This window comes from Stomoxys calcitrans, chromosome 5, assembly GCF_963082655.1.
Source record: "Stomoxys calcitrans chromosome 5, idStoCalc2.1, whole genome shotgun sequence".
NCBI classification, from domain to species: domain Eukaryota; kingdom Metazoa; phylum Arthropoda; class Insecta; order Diptera; family Muscidae; genus Stomoxys; species Stomoxys calcitrans.
The window spans coordinates 43,839,008-43,858,020 of record NC_081556.1 but is presented as its reverse complement, the minus strand read 5'-3'; the positions used below and the strand labels follow the sequence as shown (position 1 = coordinate 43,858,020).

The 19,013-nt window shown below is 36.1% G+C and overlaps 1 protein-coding gene across 7 annotated transcripts in view; it reads left to right on the top strand.

The window, feature by feature from the left end:
* Nucleotides 1-19,013, top strand: part of LOC106081057 (heterogeneous nuclear ribonucleoprotein L) — a 451,695-nt gene that overhangs the window by 313,383 nt on the left and 119,299 nt on the right. The window lies entirely within an intron of this gene.

The window sequence follows — 19,013 nt, the reverse complement described above, 5'->3', positions numbered from 1 at the left end:
AATTCAAAATAACATCAGAGGGAAACTACTTTCAACACACACACAGAAGGTGTTCTATAGTGTCTTCTTCTTCGATGTCCTCACAGCTTCTGCAAAAGCCGTTGCTGGCAACCTTAAGTCTGTCAGCATGTTTTCCGATTAGACAGTGACCTGTCGTGACGGCCACAATGACTGAGACATTTGTTCTAGCCAATGACAGCAGAGCGGTAGACCTCCTCAAGTCTAGATGAGGCCACATAGTTTTGGAATGCTCACAACCCCCTCTTTGTGACCATCTTTCCTTCGATGCCTTTCGGGCTTGGTCCTGGAAACTTAGCTTACATGTCACTAGAGGCATACCCACAGATTCCAGTGTCCCTGTAAAGTGTAGGGGAGTTCCTAGTCTAGCAAGCTCGTCCGCTTTACAATTCCCTGGGATATCTCTGTGGCCCGGCTTCCCAGAACAGGTGAATTTTGAACTGTTCAGCCATCACGTTGAGAGATCTGCAACAGTCGAGGGCCGTTTTTTGTTTTCAAAAATACGTTCTCCAGCGATTTTTATCAAAAAGCGTGTAAACCACACTGACTGAAACATGGGATATTGAATCAAGGATAACACAGTGTCCGTAGCCGCCACATGACCAATGAGAAAACTCCCTTAACCTCACGTTAATGTTAGCTGCAATTTGTCTAGCCACAATATCCAGAGGCATAAGGTGTAGCATTAACTTCAGTGCATCAGATGTTGTCGTCCTCAGTGCGGCTGAAATATACAAACAAGCCGTCCTCTGAATCCTGTAAAGTACTGAGCAGTAGGTGGACTTTTGAAGCGCCGTCCACCAGACCACAACACCATATAGCATTATAGGTCTAACAACTGCAGTATATTCCCAATGCTTGACCCAACGTCTAAAACCCCAACTTTTGTCAGTGACTCTCTTGCCGGTGCATAGGGCAAGAGTTGCCTTGCCCTTTCCTTTCCAAAATGTTGGATTTGAAGTTCAATTTCTTGTTCCGCAAAACTCCCAGTTTTTTTTTGCGATTTCTGTAAATGAAACATTCTCTTCACCCAAGGAGACAGATTCCACTGTAGGCATTGGCATTAAATTCAGAGCATCAGATGGTGACGTCCTCAGTGCGGCTGTAATGTTCAAACAAGCCATCCTTTGGATCCGGTTAAGTATTGAACAGTAGGTGGACTTTCGAAGCGCCGTCCACCTGACCACAGCACCATATAGCATTATAGGTCTAACAACTGCAGTATATACCCAATGCACGACACGTCCAGCAAAACACCCAGGTATTTTGCGCTTTCTGTAAATGGAACATTCTCTACTCCCAAGGAGACAGTTTCCACTGTAGGGAGCTTGTATCTCCTGCTAAAAATAACTACTTCTGTCTTGCCCGGATTTGTGCATAGACCACTTTCGGTAGCCCACTTTGCTGTTGCACGTAGAGCTTCCTGAAGTATATCTCTTAGTGTGCTGGGAAACTTTCCTCTAACCGCAATTGCCATGTCATCAGCATACGCGAACACTTTTACACCTTTTTTCTTCCAGTTCCAGAAATTTTGCATGTAGTGTTATGTTGTGACTTCCAATAATTGTGCCACGTAAGGTCAAAATCGGTCTATAACGTGATATAGCTCCCATATAAACCGATCTCCCGATTTGACTTCGTGAGCCCTTACAAACCGCAATTTTTGTCCGATTTTGCTGAAATTTGGCACAGATACGTCTTTTTGATGCAAGCTGGTTAAGTTCTTGAAAGGGCCAAATCGGACCATATTTGGATATAGCTGCTATATACACCGATCTGCCGATAAAGGGTCTGAAGTCCATTAATGTTTTATTTTTTATCTGATTTCGCTGAAATTTGAAACGGTGCGTTGCTGTAGACCTTCCAACATCTGACCTAAGTATGGTTCAGATGGGACTATATTTAGATATAGCTGCCATATAGACCGATCTGCCGATAAAGGGTCTGCAGCCCATAAAAGCTTAATTTATTACCCGATTTCGCTGAAATTCGAAACAGTGGGTTATTTTAAGCCTCCCGACATCTAACTTTAATATGGACTAGATCGGTCCATATTTAGATATAGCTGCCATATAGACCGATCTCCCGATAAAGGGTCAGAAACCCATAAATGCTTTATTTATCATCCGATTTCCCTGTAATTTGAAACATTGAGTAGTTTCAAGCTTCTTAACATCCGACCCAAATATGGTTCAGATCGGACTATACTTAGTTATAGCTGCCATATAGACCGATCTGCCGATAAAAAGTCTGAAACCCATAAAAACTTCATATATTACCCGATTTTGCTGAAATTTGAAACAGTGGGTTATTTTAAGCCTCCCGGCATCTAACCTTAATATGGATTAGATCGGTCCATATTTAGATATAGCTGCCATATAGACCGATCTCCTGATAAAGGGTCAGAAACCCATAAAAGTTTTATTTATTACCCGATCACGCTGTAATTTGAAACGGTGAGTAGCTTTAAGCCTCCCCACAGCTGACCTAGATATGGTTCACATCGGACTATATTTAGATATAGCTGCCATATAGACCGATCTGCCGTTTAAGGGTCTGAAGCCCATAAAAGCTTTATTTATTACCCGATTTCGCCTTTTTTTGAAACAATTTTTTTTAAATTTTTTATTGGGGTTTTTGTTTGGATTTTCGTTTGAAGAAATTAAAATCAAACTAGAGGTTCAAGAAGTCAAAATCCCAGATCGGTTTATATAGCAGCTATATCAGGTTCTATACCGATTAACGCCATTCTTAGCACAGTTATTGGAAGTCATAACAAAACATCTCATGCAATATTTCAGCCAAATTGGATGAGAATTGCGCGCTCTAGAGGCTCAAGAAGTCAAGACCCAAGATCGGTTTATATAGCAGCTATACCCGATTATGAGCCGATTTAAATCATACTTAGCACAGTTGTTGCAAGTAATACCAAAATACTATGTGCAAAATTTCAATTAAACCGGATGAGAATTGCGCGCTCTAGATGCTCAAGAAGTCAAGACCAAAGATCGGTTTATATAGCAGCTATACCAGATTATGAACGGATTTGAATCATACTTAGCACAGTTGTTACAAGTAATTCCAAAACACTACGTGCAAAATTTCAGTTAAACCGGACGAGAATTGCGCCCTCTAGAGGCTCAAGAACTCAAGACCCAATATCGAATTATATGGCAGCTATATCAAAACATGGTTCGATTTGAACCACACATAGCACAATCATTGGAAATAATAACAAAACACCTCATGCTAAATTTCAGCCAAATCAGGTGAGAATTGCGCCCTCTAGTGGCTCAAGAAGTAAAGACCCACGATCGGTTTATATGACAGCTATATCAAAACATGGACCGATTTGGCCCATTTACAATATTAGCCGACTTACACTAATAAAAATTATTTGTGCAAAATTTCAAGTGGCCAGCTTTACTCCTTCGAAATTTAGCGTGCTTTCAACAGACAGACGGATGGACGGATGATGGTTAGATCGACTTCAAAGGACATGAGGATCAAGAATATATATACTTTATGGGGTCTTAGACGCATATTTCGAGGTGTTACAAACAGAACGACGAAATAAGTATACCCCCTTCGTATGGTGGAGAGTATAGAAATGGTATTGAATTTAATTATTAGTGATCATACGCACCCATTGCCCTTGAAATTCAAGGAATTAAAAACAATCATACTCTCCCCCATATTTACATAATCATAATATTCCAATAAATCATACGCACCACTATGCCTGTAAATAAAATTAATCATACGAAATTGAGGACCTATTAATCATGTTCAAATAAATCATACGCACCCCTTTCAATTAATTCGAATGCAATGAGTACCTAATGAGGGTTTTCAATGAAAACTGAAAACTTTGCATTATGGCATCTTTAAATAAATGAAATTCCAGTGAATTTAATTAAAAATTAAAATTAATTTCTTGCAAATTCTCATAATCGTCATTGTAGAAATTTTAAAATGTTTCATAGTATTTAAATTTCCTGTTAATTCTAATCACTGTGCTTTCTTTGTGCTTGGTGTCATTTTGCATAATTGCTAACATTTTATTATCTTTGCCAATTATGTATTTCCCCCATTCCCCCCTCCCATATAAGATACAATGGTATTTGCGACGCTATCTCCTAGCCTCTTGCAATTTATTTATGTGATTTCCTTTTAATGACTACCAACCATTTCAGTTGTTTTTTTTTTTTCTATTTTTAATTCGTATCACATAATTCCATTAGTTGGCATTTAATTTATTCACATCAGGCTACTCGTGGCGTTGACGCTACCCCATCATTAATCACCAAAAATATAAACACAACACAAATTTACCTTTAAAGAAAAATAGTCCAAAAGTCTCTTGACTATTTTCCCCCATGGAAATGTAAAGAGAGCAGTGAAATAGAGAGAAAGAGTCAAACGAATTTTTTCATTCTCTCAAAAAAATCAATCAATGGCATATCCGATGCATTGAACAAGAAATCAAAGCGAAATACCTTTCAATCTTGTGCAGTTTGATCTTTTCGCAAGCAATTTCGCCAGAGCTAGAAGACCAATCATTGTAAAAGGCCAACCTCAGCCAGCCAGCCAGCCATATCCTTGCCTCATCAATGTCTATGTCTCTCTTGCTGTGTGCCGCTGCTGCTTCTTTTGTAGTCTGCTGCCGACTATGATTAATTAAAATTTTATACACTACACTGTCAAAAACCAACAGCAAAAAGATGCAAATCCACAGCAAGTGTGAACAGCAAGCATTATTTGGCTTGCAAATTCTGTTTGTTTCCATTTTTTTTTATTGAAACTATGGCTATAAGAGCAACAGCCAAATGTCTGCTGTGTGTGTTTTTTTGTGTCTTTGCAAAATGCTGTTGTAAATGTATATATAAGCATTAATTAATTAATTGAGTGCGTCAAGTGTAAATGGCAGAGAACGATGTTTCATCGCTTAGAAATGTGAGAGCGCTGTAGCGTGAGGTGAAATTCATTAAAGTTTTGCAAGCATAGAGCACAGTGGTTTGAAGATGGGAAAAGGTATGGAAATTTTTGAGGATTACAAAAAAAAAAAGCAAAGAAAATCGTGCTAAGATCGGACGGGCCGTCCGTGGATTCTGCTAAAAATTTATAAAACTTTTATTACAAATACCAAATTTCTGTCAAACCGGCATAAATTAAAGCTTCTAGGACCTGAAAAAGGATAATCGAGGGAATGGTTTATATGGGAGCTATATCAGGTTATAGACTGATTTGGACCTTATTTAGGACATTTGTTGGAAGTCGTAACAGAACAGCGCACGCAAAATTTCAGTCAAATCGGACAAAAAGTGTGGCTTCAGGGGCCCAAGGATTCAAATCGGGAGAACGGTTTATATGGGAGCTATATCCAAATCCTAACCTATATGGCCCATTTGCAATCCCCACCGAGCCGCTTGTAAGGGCTCCAGAAATCAAATTGCCAGATCGTATTATATGAAAGCTATATCAGGTTATATACCGATTTAGAACAAACTTGGCACAGATGGTAGAAGTCATAACAGAATATTATATGCCTAATTTCAGATAACTCGAACAAAAAGTGTGACTTCCAGAAGCTCAAGAAGTCAAATCGGGTGAACGGGGTTTATATGGCAGCTATATCCAAATCTTAATCTATATGGCCCATTTGCAATCCCCACCGAGCTACATCAATAGTTAGTATCTGTGGAAAATTTCAAGCAGCTATCTTTACGGACAGACATGGCTAGATCGACTCAGAATGTCGAAACGATCCAGTATATATATACTTAATATTTCGAGGTCTTACATACGGAATGACTTAATTAGTATACGCCTGTATTATAGTGTTGGGTATAAAAATCAAAGAGAATTCAGCTATATAAAAATTTTATTTTCATAAAATTTTTATACCCTGCACCATAGGATGCGAAATATGCGTGTGAGACCCCATAAAGTATATACATTCTTGATCGTCATGGCATTTTAAGTCGATCTAGCCATGTCCGTCCGTCTGTCTGTCTGTCTGTCTGTCTGTCTGTCTGTCTGTCTGTCTGTCTGTCTGTCTGTCTGTCTGTCTGTCTGTCTGTCTGTCTGTCTGTCTGTCTGTCTGTCTGTCTGTCTGTCTGTCTGTCTGTCTGTCTGTCTGTCTGTCTGTCTGTCTGTCTGTCTGTCTGTCTGTCTGTCTGTCTGTCTGTCTGTCTGTCTGTCTGTCTGTCTGTCTGTCTGTCTGTCTGTCTGTCTGTCTGTCTGTCTGTCTGTCTGTCTGTCTGTCTGTCTGTCTGTCTGTCTGTCTGTCTGTCTGTCTGTCTGTCTGTCTGTCTGTCTGTCTGTCTGTCTGTCTGTCTGTCTGTCTGTCTGTCTGTCTGTCTGTCTGTCTGTCTGTCCGTCCGTCTGTCTGTTCGTCCGTCTGTCTGTTCGTCCGTCTGTCTGTCCGTCCGTCCGTCTGTCTGTTCGTCCGTCTGTCTGTCCGTCCGTCCGTCCGTCTGTCTGTCTGTCTGTCTGTCTGTCTGTCCGTCCGTCTGTCTGTTCGTCCGTCTGTCTGTCTGTCTGTCTGTCTGTCTGTCTGTCTGTCTGTCTGTCTGTCTGTCCGTCTGTCTGTCTGTCCGTCCGTCCGTATGTCCGTCCGTCTATCCGTTTGTCCGTCCGTCCGTCTGTCCGTCCGTCCGTCCGTCCGTCTGTCCGTCTGTCCGTCTGTCCGTCCGTCCGTCTGTCCGTCCGTCCGTCCGTCTGTCTGTCCGTCCGTCCGTCTGTCGAAAGCACGCTCAATTTCGAAGAAAAGCTAGCCGCTTGAAATCTGCACGAATACTTTTTATTAGTGTAGGTCGGTTGGGATTATAAATGGGCCATATCGGTCCATGTTTGATATAGTTGCCATATAAACCGATCTTGGGTCTTGAGTTCTTGAGCCGCTAGGGGGCGCAGTTTTCATCCGATTTGACTGAAATTTTGCACGTAGTGTTTTGGTATCACTTTCAACAACTGTGCTAAATATTGCGCAAATCGGAACATAACCTGATATAGCTGTGATATAAACCGATCTTGGGTCTTAACTTCTTGACCCACTAGAGGGTCAGAGAATTTTCATCCGATTTGGCTGAAATTTTGCATGAGGTATTTTGTTATGTCTTCCAATAACCGTGCCAAGTATGGCTCAAATCGGAACATAACCTGATATAGCTGCCATATAAACCGATCTGGGATTTTGACTTCTTGAGCCTGTAGAGGGCGCAATTCTCATCCGATTGTACTCAAATTGTGCACGTAGTGTTTTGGTATCACTTCCAATAACTGTGTTAAGTATGATTCAAATCGGTTCATAATCTGGTATAGTTGCCATATAAACCGATCTTGGGTCTTGACTTCTTGAGCCTCTAGAGGGCGCAATTTTTATCCGATTTGACTGAAGTTTTGGACGTGGTATTTTGGTATCACTTCCAACAACTGTGCAAAGTATGATTCAAAGAGGTTCATAATCTGGTATAGCTGGCATATAAACCGATCTTGGGTCTTGACTTCTTGACCCACTAGAGGGCGCAAGTTTCATCCGATTGGACTCAAATTGTGCACGTAGTGTTTTGATATCACTTCCAACAACTGTGCTTAGTATAAAACAAATCGGTACATAACCTGATATAGCTGCCATATAAACCGTTCTGGAATCTTGACTTCTTGAGCCTCTAGAGGGCGCAATTCTTGTCCGATTTGACTGAAATTTTGCACGTAGTGTTTTGGTCTCACTTCCATTAACTGCGCCAAGTATGGTTCAAATTGGTTCATGTTTTGACATAGCTGCCATATAATACGATCTTGGGTCTTGACTTCTTCAGCCTCTGGAGGGCGCAATTCTTGTTTGATTTGACTGAAAATTTGCCTGAAGTGTTTTGCTATGACTTCCAACAACTGTATTAAGTATGGTTGAAATCGGTTCATATTTTGATATAGCTGCCATATAAACCGATCTTGGGTCTTGACTTCTTGAGCCTCTAGTGGGCGCAGTTTTCATTCGATTTGGCAGAAATTTTGTCGGCTTCTTTCATGACCTTCAACATACGTGTCTAATATGGTCTCAATTGTTTCATATAGCTCCCATATAAACTTATCTCCCGATTTTGCTTCTTGAGCCCCTACAATGCGCAATTCTTATCCGAATGAACTGAAATTTTACACAATGACTTCTACAATGTTCAGCTTCATTTACCGTCCGGATCGGACTATAACTTCATATAGCTCCAATAGCATAACAGTTCTTATTCAATATTATTTGTTTGCCTCAAAAGAGATACCGCGCATAAAACTCGACAAATGCAATCCATGGTGGAGGGTATATAATATTCGGCCCGGCCGGACTTAGCATGCTCTTACTGGTTTTTTCTTCAAAATTTCATTATTATAGAAGATTTTATCAAATTTCCTTTTTTTTTATAGAAAACTAGCCGAACCGAACCCGCTCCGCTGTGCCTTCTTTAACTCTCTTATACCTTTTTAGAATGGGGACACTTTGCCTTGAATGCGTGTGTCTTGCCACTGTAGCCTATTTGTATATTTGCAAGGAACCATGCCATGCATGGTCATGTTAAAAAATTCTCCATACACAGGTGTTGCACTGCGGCACGCTCTTTGGACTCGGCTATAAAAAAAGGTCCCTTATCATTGAGTTTAAATTTGAATGGGAAAGCATTCATTGATGCGTGAGAAGTTTGCCCCTGCTCGGTTCCTGGCCAAATTTTTTACTCTACTCCCAAAAGCCTTTCTTTTGAGTCCCATATTACCGTATTTGTAAATATTTCCGGTTAGGGGGTATTTCGGTGGTAGGGTGGCCACCCAGACACTTGGCCCTTAAGGTAAATAAAAGCTTAGTGCTCTACTTTCAAATACTTTTTATATGAGCCCCAAATTGGCATAATCGGTAAATAAGTTCTGCTTGGGTGAGGGGTCTACTCCTGGGTCTTTTTCCCGAAAATGAGTATCAATTTCGTACTCTACTCTCAATAAATATGTCCGTTGGGGAGGTATTTTTGGCTATCGAATTCGTTTTTCTCTCTCAACCCCATTTTTATTTGATTCCCATGTCGATATGAACGTCGAATATATCTATTTAGAGAAGATTTTGGGTTGGGTTGGCCCTCTGGGTACTTGGACCCAAATTGTAATACGATTTTCGTTTTCTAGTCTTCAATACCTTTCATTTAATAATCATATTGTGCATATCGGTCCGCTTTTGGTTTTGGGGTGTGTGTAGCGTAGGATGTGTAGCTAAGGTAATAATAAGACTTTTTCAAAACTTTATTTGATATTGACATATTTGACATATGAGCACTCGTACGCACCCTTGTCCTTATGAACAGCTTGAATGATATACATCATACGCACCCAAGGCCCCTGTGCCTTATGAATTAATATAACTCATACGCAATACTAAACCATTTTTGCTCTCTCAAAGTTAACTGCAAATATTTTAGCCACTTTAGTTATTTTTTGGCAAAAAAAAGTGGTGTATGCATACAAATTGAAATCATAAAAGGCCAATTCACATAACAGTCTTTACTCTTTTACAATTATTATTCCCGGAGTATAAATAAAAACCCATTAACTACTTTTCAGCTAGCATTTCCAACCACTTTACTGATTATGCAATTGAAAACTAAAAAAAAAATATATTTTTTTTTTCTTTCTGAGAATATTAATAGGAAATAATGAAAATATGAATAATAACCAGCTCTCAAAAAACAAAAATCATTTTATTGAAATATTTGCTCTTCCTCACTTAAAAAAGGTATTCATGTGGAAACTTTGCTTTGCTCACTGAACGTTTGACTTACTGGCCGACTATTTGGCTAGCTGGTATTGTATGTTCCCATGACTGGTCTGCTTGTGGGGCATAAGAAGACATACCCCAATATAGCACATTATAAATGTTGTGGGGATTTTCTGTATGATGAAAGGGGTATTCTGATGATATGGAAATGTTTTTTGTATTTTTTTTTTTTGCATGGAAAGATGTGATGATTGGCGGCCTGGCTACTCAAATTGTTCAACATTTTGATGTTTTCTATGGCGGAACATGCTCATGCAGTGGAAAAAATTAAAACCAAATGGCCACTATGTAGCATCGCTTGCTGAACATATCGATTTTTCTATTGAAAAAAAAAAAACGAATTGGACAAACAAAACAAACACTCAACTATTTGAATTTGCCTCTAATTGGTTTAAAAAAAAAGAAACTCTTGTTTCGATGAGGCATCAAGAGATGAGTGTACCTTGGGTAGCTGAGGCCAAAGTGGCTGGGTTTTTTTATATCCTATGTTATTTGTGTGTTTTCATTGCTATAATTGAAAACTTTTTTTTTAACATTTATTTTGGAATACCAAATTCCTAGAAATATTATGAAATTTTTTATTTAGCTTTTTATCCTTTAATTAATAAAATTTTTAAAATATTTTATTGCTAATAACTCGTGAAACGTCATATATATGTAGATAAGAGACTTTAGAGCGTATAATTAATATTGTTTGTATATAAGGGAGCGTATGATGTATATTATCTTTGGTTATTCGTGGCGTATGATCAATTTTGTATTAGAAAAACTGGTTTTATTTAAAACAAAAACTAGACAGAACATTTTGGAAATTCTCATCGCATCATCGTCATGGCTAGAACGCATAATTTAGCTTAAACTGTACATCATTGAAATATAAGTGGGAAAATACACAACATTTACACATTTTTATACCCACCACCGGGCTATCTTCATTTTGTCATTCCGTTTGCAACACATCGAAATATCCATTTCCGACCCTATAAAGTATAGACACATTGATCGTGGTAAAAATCTAAAACGTCATGACCAAATCTAACGAATCTTGTGAGAACGAACTCCTGGCGGACTCGGAAGACGAGGCGAACGCAACAGTGGTGGAATTTCTAAATCCCAACTATGTTTCGTTTCCAGCAGATAAATCTCCACCATTGTAAGGCCGCTTCCGCGGTACTCCGGCCGTCCACCTGTCTGTTGAAATCACGCTACAGTCTCGAGCTGAAACTTTGCACAGATTCTTTTTTTTTTGTCCATAAGCAGGTTAAGTTCGAAGATGGACTATATCTTGATATAGCCCCCATATAGACCGATCCGCCGATTTAAGGTCTTAGGCCCATAACAGCCACATTTATTATCCGATTCTGCTGAAATTTGGGACCATGAGTTGTGTTATGCCAGTCGACATCCTCCTTTAATTTGGGCTAGATCGGTCCAGATTTGAATATAGCTGTCATATAGACCGATCTCTCGATTTAAGGCCTTGGGCCCATAAAAGGCGCATTTATTGTCCGATGTTCCCGAAATTTGGGACAGTGAGTTGTGTTAGGCCCTTCGACATCCCTCTCCAATTTGGCCTAGATCGGTTCAGATTTGGATATAGCTGCCATATAGACCAATCTCTCGATTTAAGGTCTTGCGCCCATAAAAGGCGCATTTATTGTACGATTTTGCCAAAATTTGGGACCGTGAGTTGTGTTGAGCCCTACGATATCCCTCTTCAATTTGGCCTAGATCGGTCCAGATTTGGATATAGCTGCCATATAAACCGATCTCTCGATTTAAGGTCTTGGGCCCATAAAAGGCGCATTTATTGTACGGTTTTGCCAAAATTTGGGACCGTGAGTTGTGTTAGGCCCTTCGACATTCCTCTCTAATTTGGCCTAGATTGGTTCAGATTTGGATTAGTATATTACTCATACGCATAAAACACCCAGAAATATTGTAATCATACGCTCTCTGGAACTTTAAATAAAATTTAATTTTCCTTTCTGGATATTTGTCTTGTGCATCAATTTTCTTATTCATTAGGTTATTAAAACTTATGACTTACTTTATTTCAATTCCGAGAGATCGTGCTTTTTGCTATATTTAAACTAAAATTCTAAGTAAATGTATATTTTACATATTTTTTTCTTTTCTTTAAAATATCAACAATTCTAAACGTCTTCTGCCTAAAGGATTAAAACCTAGATGATTATCTATGTTAAACATGTGAAATTTCACATATCCATGACCTAGCCGTCATCAAAGAGGCATAATTTCGCCGAAATGTTTTAGCTATAAAAACAATTTGTTTTTGTTTAAATCCGCTTATAATTTTTTATGTATTTTTGTATGTCACTTTTATCTAGAAACAAAAACATTTTGGACATCTTATGTTGTTGCTAAATAGATTTATGATCTCTCATAAATTTCACACAAAGGAAAATTGAATTTGTCATACATGCAGAGGATCTCAATACAAATATGTCAGTCATACGGAATTTTTTTTTAAGATTTTTGTGTCACATATTGGATGGAGCATAAAAAATATATTTTACGTGAAATTCTTAAAGACAAAATTTATTTGTGTTGTATAATTAGCCATTAATTAAGCAGATTTGACTAATTTGAAGGATAGGAAATTTGAATTTTTATTGCTCTTTCAGAAAACCCGAAGCCATAAAAAATTACTTGGGATAATTAAAATTCAATTGAAAATCAAACAAAAACAAAAAATATGAAGTGAATGAAATTCCAAAGAAATATGTATAAAAAACTTAATTAAAAATAATTAAATGAATGAAAAAACTCTACAATCATTTTTTATTGCTGAAAATCAGTTAAAATTGAATCAGTCATCATTTATTCGTTAAACTGATGTTGCCTGCTTTATTAATATCGATTATACGCACCTTATTCCCCAATTAGTATAGATCATACGCATATGATCCCTCTAGATATTATGAATCATACGCTCTCTTGAACTTCACAAAATATTAGTCATACGCTTTCAAGGCCTTTTATCCAATTATGACACTTCAATGAATATCAATGTATGACTCACACATTCAAATGCAAAATGATTTCTTAAATTTGTAAATTTTAAAAACTTTAATTCCAAAATAAATGACCTTTCTTAATATGTCCATAAATTTCCAATTTAATATTCATCCAATTTATATTATGTTTATGTTATGCAATCTAAAATGCAAATAATGGATTTCTAATAAAGGCAAACAAAGTATTTATTTCATTTGATTTCTTAAACGAAAGGCCATCAATCACTGAGAACTCAGAAGTGACTTCAATTATATTTTGTTGTTTATTTCTTGCATTTATGTTTAATTTTGTAAAATGATTTTCTCTTGATTGAATCTAATTACACAATATCTCTTACGGGTTTAAATGCAGATATGCCCTTTTAAGGCATTGGCCTCAAGGAGGATTTAAAGATATGGTGCATAACATAATCTTGCCGATTCCTAAACAATAAAATAGAAAGATTTTTCAACAACTTCATTTCTCTGAATTTATATTTCGTTATATTTTCGTTATATACAAGTTGCAATTATTGATAGCAAAAGGAAATACATTGTAAAGTATGAAAAAATGGCGAAATCTTCCTCTTTATTTCTTTAAAAATACAGTAAAGACCTTTTCTTATTTGCTTTTAAATACATTTGTCTTGTATACCAAATTGAAACGAGTATAAAAATAATTTATGTTAAAAACTTGTTGCATAAATTTCTTTTGACTTTGCAAAAGTTTAGGCCAACATCCGATACCAAATTAATAATCGATTTCGGTTTTGTTAACGATTGGAACTTTCTAATTCGATTCTATAGTCAATTTTTATTGTATAAAATTAGAAATCATCATCGATTTCGATTTTATAATCGATTTCGATTTTGTAATCGATTTCGATTTTATAATCGATTTCGATTTTATAATCGATTTCGATTTTATAATCGATTTCGATTTTATAATCGATTTCGATTTTATAATCGATTTCGATATTGTAATCGATTTCGGTTTTATAATCGATTTCGATATTATAATCGATTTCGGTTTTATAATTGATTTCGATTTTGTAATCAATCGATTTCGGTTGTATAATCGATTTTGGTTGCACAATCTAGTTTGATCTTAAAATCGCTATCTGTAATCGTGGTTTTTATAACTGATATGTTTATTAATTATTATTATAGGAGGCCACCGTAGCGCATAGGTAAGCATGTCCGCCTTTGACGCTGATCGCTTAGTTTTGAATCCCGGCGAGACTATCAGAAAAAATTTTCAGCGGTGGTTTTCCCCTTCTAATGCTGGCAACATTTGTGAAGTACTATGTAAAAATTTCTCTCTGAAAAGGTATCGCATTGCGGCACGTCGTTCGGACTCGGCTATAAAAAGGAGGCCACTGAGCTTAAACTAGAATCGGACATGTGTGAGGTGTTTGCCCCTGTTACTTAGTGGAATATTCATGGGCAAAATTTGTCATTTATTTGCTTGTTATTAGTAATCGATATCGTTTTTATAATCGAAATCTTCGAAGGCCACCGTGGCGCAGAGGTTAGACTGTCCGCCTATGACACTAAACGCCTGGGTTCAAACCCCGGGGTAAGTTTGAACCCATTGACTACATTGTGAGGTAGTCTGCCATGTTAAAATTTGTGTACCATCCTTTTCGATTTTTTAGTCGATTTTGATTTTCGATTTTCCAATCGATTTCTACCTTCTGTTCGATTTTGGTTATATAATCGATTTTGGCTTAATAGTTGATTTTGGTTGTATAACAAGGTTCGATTTCGATTTGTCATCAATTTCGATTTATTAATCGGTTTAGATTGTCTTATCGATTTTGATTTTATAATCGATTTCTATTTTGTAGCCGATTTCGACTTTATTTGACGATTTCGATTTTATGATCGATTTTGATTACAAAATTGATTTTGATTACAAAATTGATTTTGATTACAAAATTGATTTTGACTACAAAATTGATTTTGATTACAAAATTGATTTTGATTACAAAATTGATTTTGATTACAAAATTGATTTTGATTACAAAATTGATTTTGATTACAAAATTGATTTTGATTTTAAAATGGATTTTGATTTTTAACTAAGTTTTGACCCTAAAATGAATTTCGATTTTACTATCGGTGTCGATTTAATAATTGATAGATTTCGTTTTTTGTCACATTTATTTAACAATGAAATTCGATTTTATAATCGATTTCGATTTTATAATCGGTTTCGATTTTATAGTCGATTAAAAACCCATTTCGATTGAACAATCGATTTCGATTTTATAATCGACCGACTTCGATTTTATAATCGATTTCGTTTTTTTAATGGATTTCGACTTTTTAATCGATTTTGATTTTCTAATCGGTTTTGATTTTCTAATGGGTTTCGATTGACAGGGTTCGATTTTGATTTGTCATCAACTTTGATTTATTTCTATTTCGATATAACAATCGATTTTGATTTGACAATCGATTTCGATTTAACAATCGATTTCAATTTAACTATCGATTTCGATTTAGCTACGATTTTGATTTAACAATCTATTTCGATTTAACAATCTATTTTGATTCAACAATCGATTTCGATTCAACAATCGATTTTGATATAACAATCGAATTTTGATTTGACAAACGATATCGATTTAACAATTAATTTCGGTTAACAATCGATTTTGATTTAATAATCTCTTGCGAGTTTACAACTATCGATTTCGACTTACAATCGATTTCTATTTAACAATCGATTTGGATTTAACAATCGATTTCGATTTTATAATCGTTTTCGATTTAAAGTCCATTTTGATTTAACAATCGATTTCGATTTTATTATCGCTGTCGATTTCATAATCGATATCGATTTTGTAAAAATTTCTTTTTTTGTCAATATCGATTTTATAAACTATTTCGAGTTTTCAATCGTTTTCGAATTAATAATTGTTTTCGATTTTTCAATCGATTTTGATATTACATTCGATTCCGAGGTGCAATTGATTTTGATTTCGAATTCGATTCCGATTTTGCAAAGGATTTTGATGTTGAAATCTGTTTTGATTTTATGAACCATTTCGATTCTATTATCTATATCCATTTTTAGTATCTATCGTTTTTGTAATGTGTATTATAATCAATGCAATTCAATTTTATCGATTTGAATTTTATAATCAATTTCGATTTTGTAATCGATCTCGATCTCATCAATATATCGATTTTAATTTTATTATATAGTGTGATTTTTTAATCCATTTCGATCTTATGATAAATGCTAATTTTATAGCTCAAACATGATCTGTATTTTTATGAGTTGGACATCTAATTGGACATCGCCTTAGTAGGCACGTTTATCACCAGCCCATATGTGCTAAGACAACTTATGTTCCAAACAAAGGTATTGATTATACTCATTGCATTTCAAAAAGATAATATAAATCATACGCCCTCTTGATAACCAAAAAAAAAAAAAATTAAGTATACGCTAATGCCAAATCGTGTTAATCGTTAATTGACTTTTATTTTTCAAAATACCAATACCTTCGAATAGATCTATAAAATTATGGATTTATACTCGCAATGGACAATGCAACATGGTGTAAAATGTGTAAATAACAAGGCGCCAAAACCTATCAACAATGTAAATAAATTTTTCTTTAATTCATTCTGCTGTCCTCTGCCATAGTGTTCATCCGATTAGTATTTAATAATTTTGCTTTTGATGCGTTCATTCAGTTTCTTTGGTATTTGTTGTCGTAATTTCATATTTTGATTGCGGCGTTTTCGTCTAAAGTTCAATGTCGTTGCGTAAAATTCTGTTCATTGCTGCCTGTCGGCTTTGGTGTTCATATTGAACGAGGGTGATTAAAAGCACATGTTGATATTTTAATTAAAATTTGTTTTTCTCATTTCAAGGTAGCTTATCAATTTTGCATGCCATGCCTAAAGCTTCGCATTTTGCTCAAATAACCTCCACCCACCTCTGCCCCTTCGCAAACGGTTGGTAATACAAAGAAAGAGAAACAAAAACGCATCACTTGTTTGGTTTCATTATAATGTTGGACCGCAAATCAGTGTTGAAAGTTAAGGTAATGGTTAAGGACGTTTGGTTGCTCGACGAAGAAGAACCCCGAACAAACAGCTACACACAATGGATTATATTTGAATTTGTGAGTCTTTTAAGCTATGGGGCATTTCATTGTACGTAATTGGGGGTGGAGGGCAAGAGATACACAGAGAGCGAGGGAGAGAGAGAGAGTCACAGAATGAAAAATATGAATTATTCATTAGTTGGAGCATCGTCACATCATTGTCATCATCATTTGACATTTTATTAAGCTATATAGGGATAGAAAGAGCGCATAAATAATGTCCTGCAACTGAGTAGATTTTATATTAATTCCATCATATTGTCTGCTTTACACAATGGTCTCTATAAGGGCGTCAGGCTTGCTGTTGTCAACTTAACATACAGAGGAATGATGGAAATTCAGGGGAAAAATATATTTTTTTTTTAATGGAAAAATTATGCAGACAATTTATAGCGCGCATTATTTTAATTGAGTATTAAATAAAGTAGTTAGTGTTAATTGGTATATTTACTTCTACTTAGACGGCCAAAGGTATAATCCCCTAGCAAATGGTATTTTTAGTAGCCTTTCTTTAGAAAGCGAGTATTAGTACTCCTTGTTTCGGAAAATGGAAATTTTAGTACTTTTTGCCTTAACAATGGCTAGTTTTATTATTCTATCCTTTGGAAAGGGGTCGTTATAGTATTTTTCCTTTGTGAAGGAGTAATTGTAGAATTCCTTCCCATGGGATGTTCCTTGGGCAAACTGTAGTTTTGGTACTCTATCCCCTGGGATTTCTTTTGGGAAAGGATAATTTTTGTACTCTCTACTTTGGGGAAGGGTAGTCTTGGCATTCTTTATCTTCACAAAGTATAGTTTGAGTACTTTTTCACTTGGGAAATGTTATTTTTAGTGCTCCTTCTCTTAGGAAACGTTACTTTTAGTACTCCTCTCTTGAAAAAGGGTAGTTTTAGTACAATATCCCTTAAGAGTAGTTTTGATAGTCTTTCCTTGCGAAAAGATATTTTTACTATTTGGAAGTGGTAGTAGGGCTCTTTCCCCTTGGTAGAGGACAATTTTAGTACTTCCCCCATGGCAAGGGAAGCTTTAGTATTCTTTCCCTTGGGAAACGGTAATTCTATAGTTTTAGTACTGTTTTCCTTGGGACAGGGTAATTTTTGCACTTCTTCCCTTGCTTGGAAATGGTAGTTTTAGTACTGTTTCCCTTGGGAAAGGGTAGTTGTTGTACTTTTCCCTTGGTAAATGGTAGTTTTAGCACTCTGGAAGAGGGTAATTTTTGTTCTCTTACCATTGGGAAAAGTTTGGTTTAGTACTCTTTCTCTTGAGAAAGGGTTGTTTTAGTACCCTTTTCCTTGGGAAAGGGTAGTTTTAGTACTATTTCCCTTTGGTAAGTGTGGTTTTTGTACTCTTTCCCTTAGGAAAGTTTTAGTACTAGTTTTAGTACTCTTTTCTAATCAAATTTGATTTTCTTATCGAATTTGATTTTCTCATCCAGTTCGATTTTCTAATCAATTTCGATTTGCTAATCAAGTTCGATTTTCTAACCGATTTCGATCGGCGGGGCTCGTTTTTGATTTGTCATCAATTTTGAATTATCAAACGGTTTCTATTCATTCATCGACATTGATTTTAAAATCAATTTCGATTGACCAATTGATTTCGACTTAAAAATCGATTTCGCTTTAACAATCGATTCCGCTTTAACAATCAATTTCGATTTTATAATCGATTTCGATTTAACGAACGTTTTCGATTTAACAATCGATTTGAATTTTACAATCGATTTGAATTTCAATTTGACCACCGATTTCGATTTAACAATCGGTTTCGATTTAACAATTGATTTCGATTTAACAATCTATTTTATTTTAATAATCTATTGCGAGTTAACTATCGATTTCGACTAACAATCGATATTCATTTCATTGTCGTACTCTTTCCCTTAAGAAAGGGTTGTTTAAGTACCCTTTTCCGTGAGAAAGGGTAGTTTTAGTACTATTTCCCTTTGGTAAGTGTAGTTGTTGTACTCTGTCCCTTAGGAAAGTATAGTTTTAGTACTCTTTTCTAATCATTTTTGATTTTCTAATCGGATTT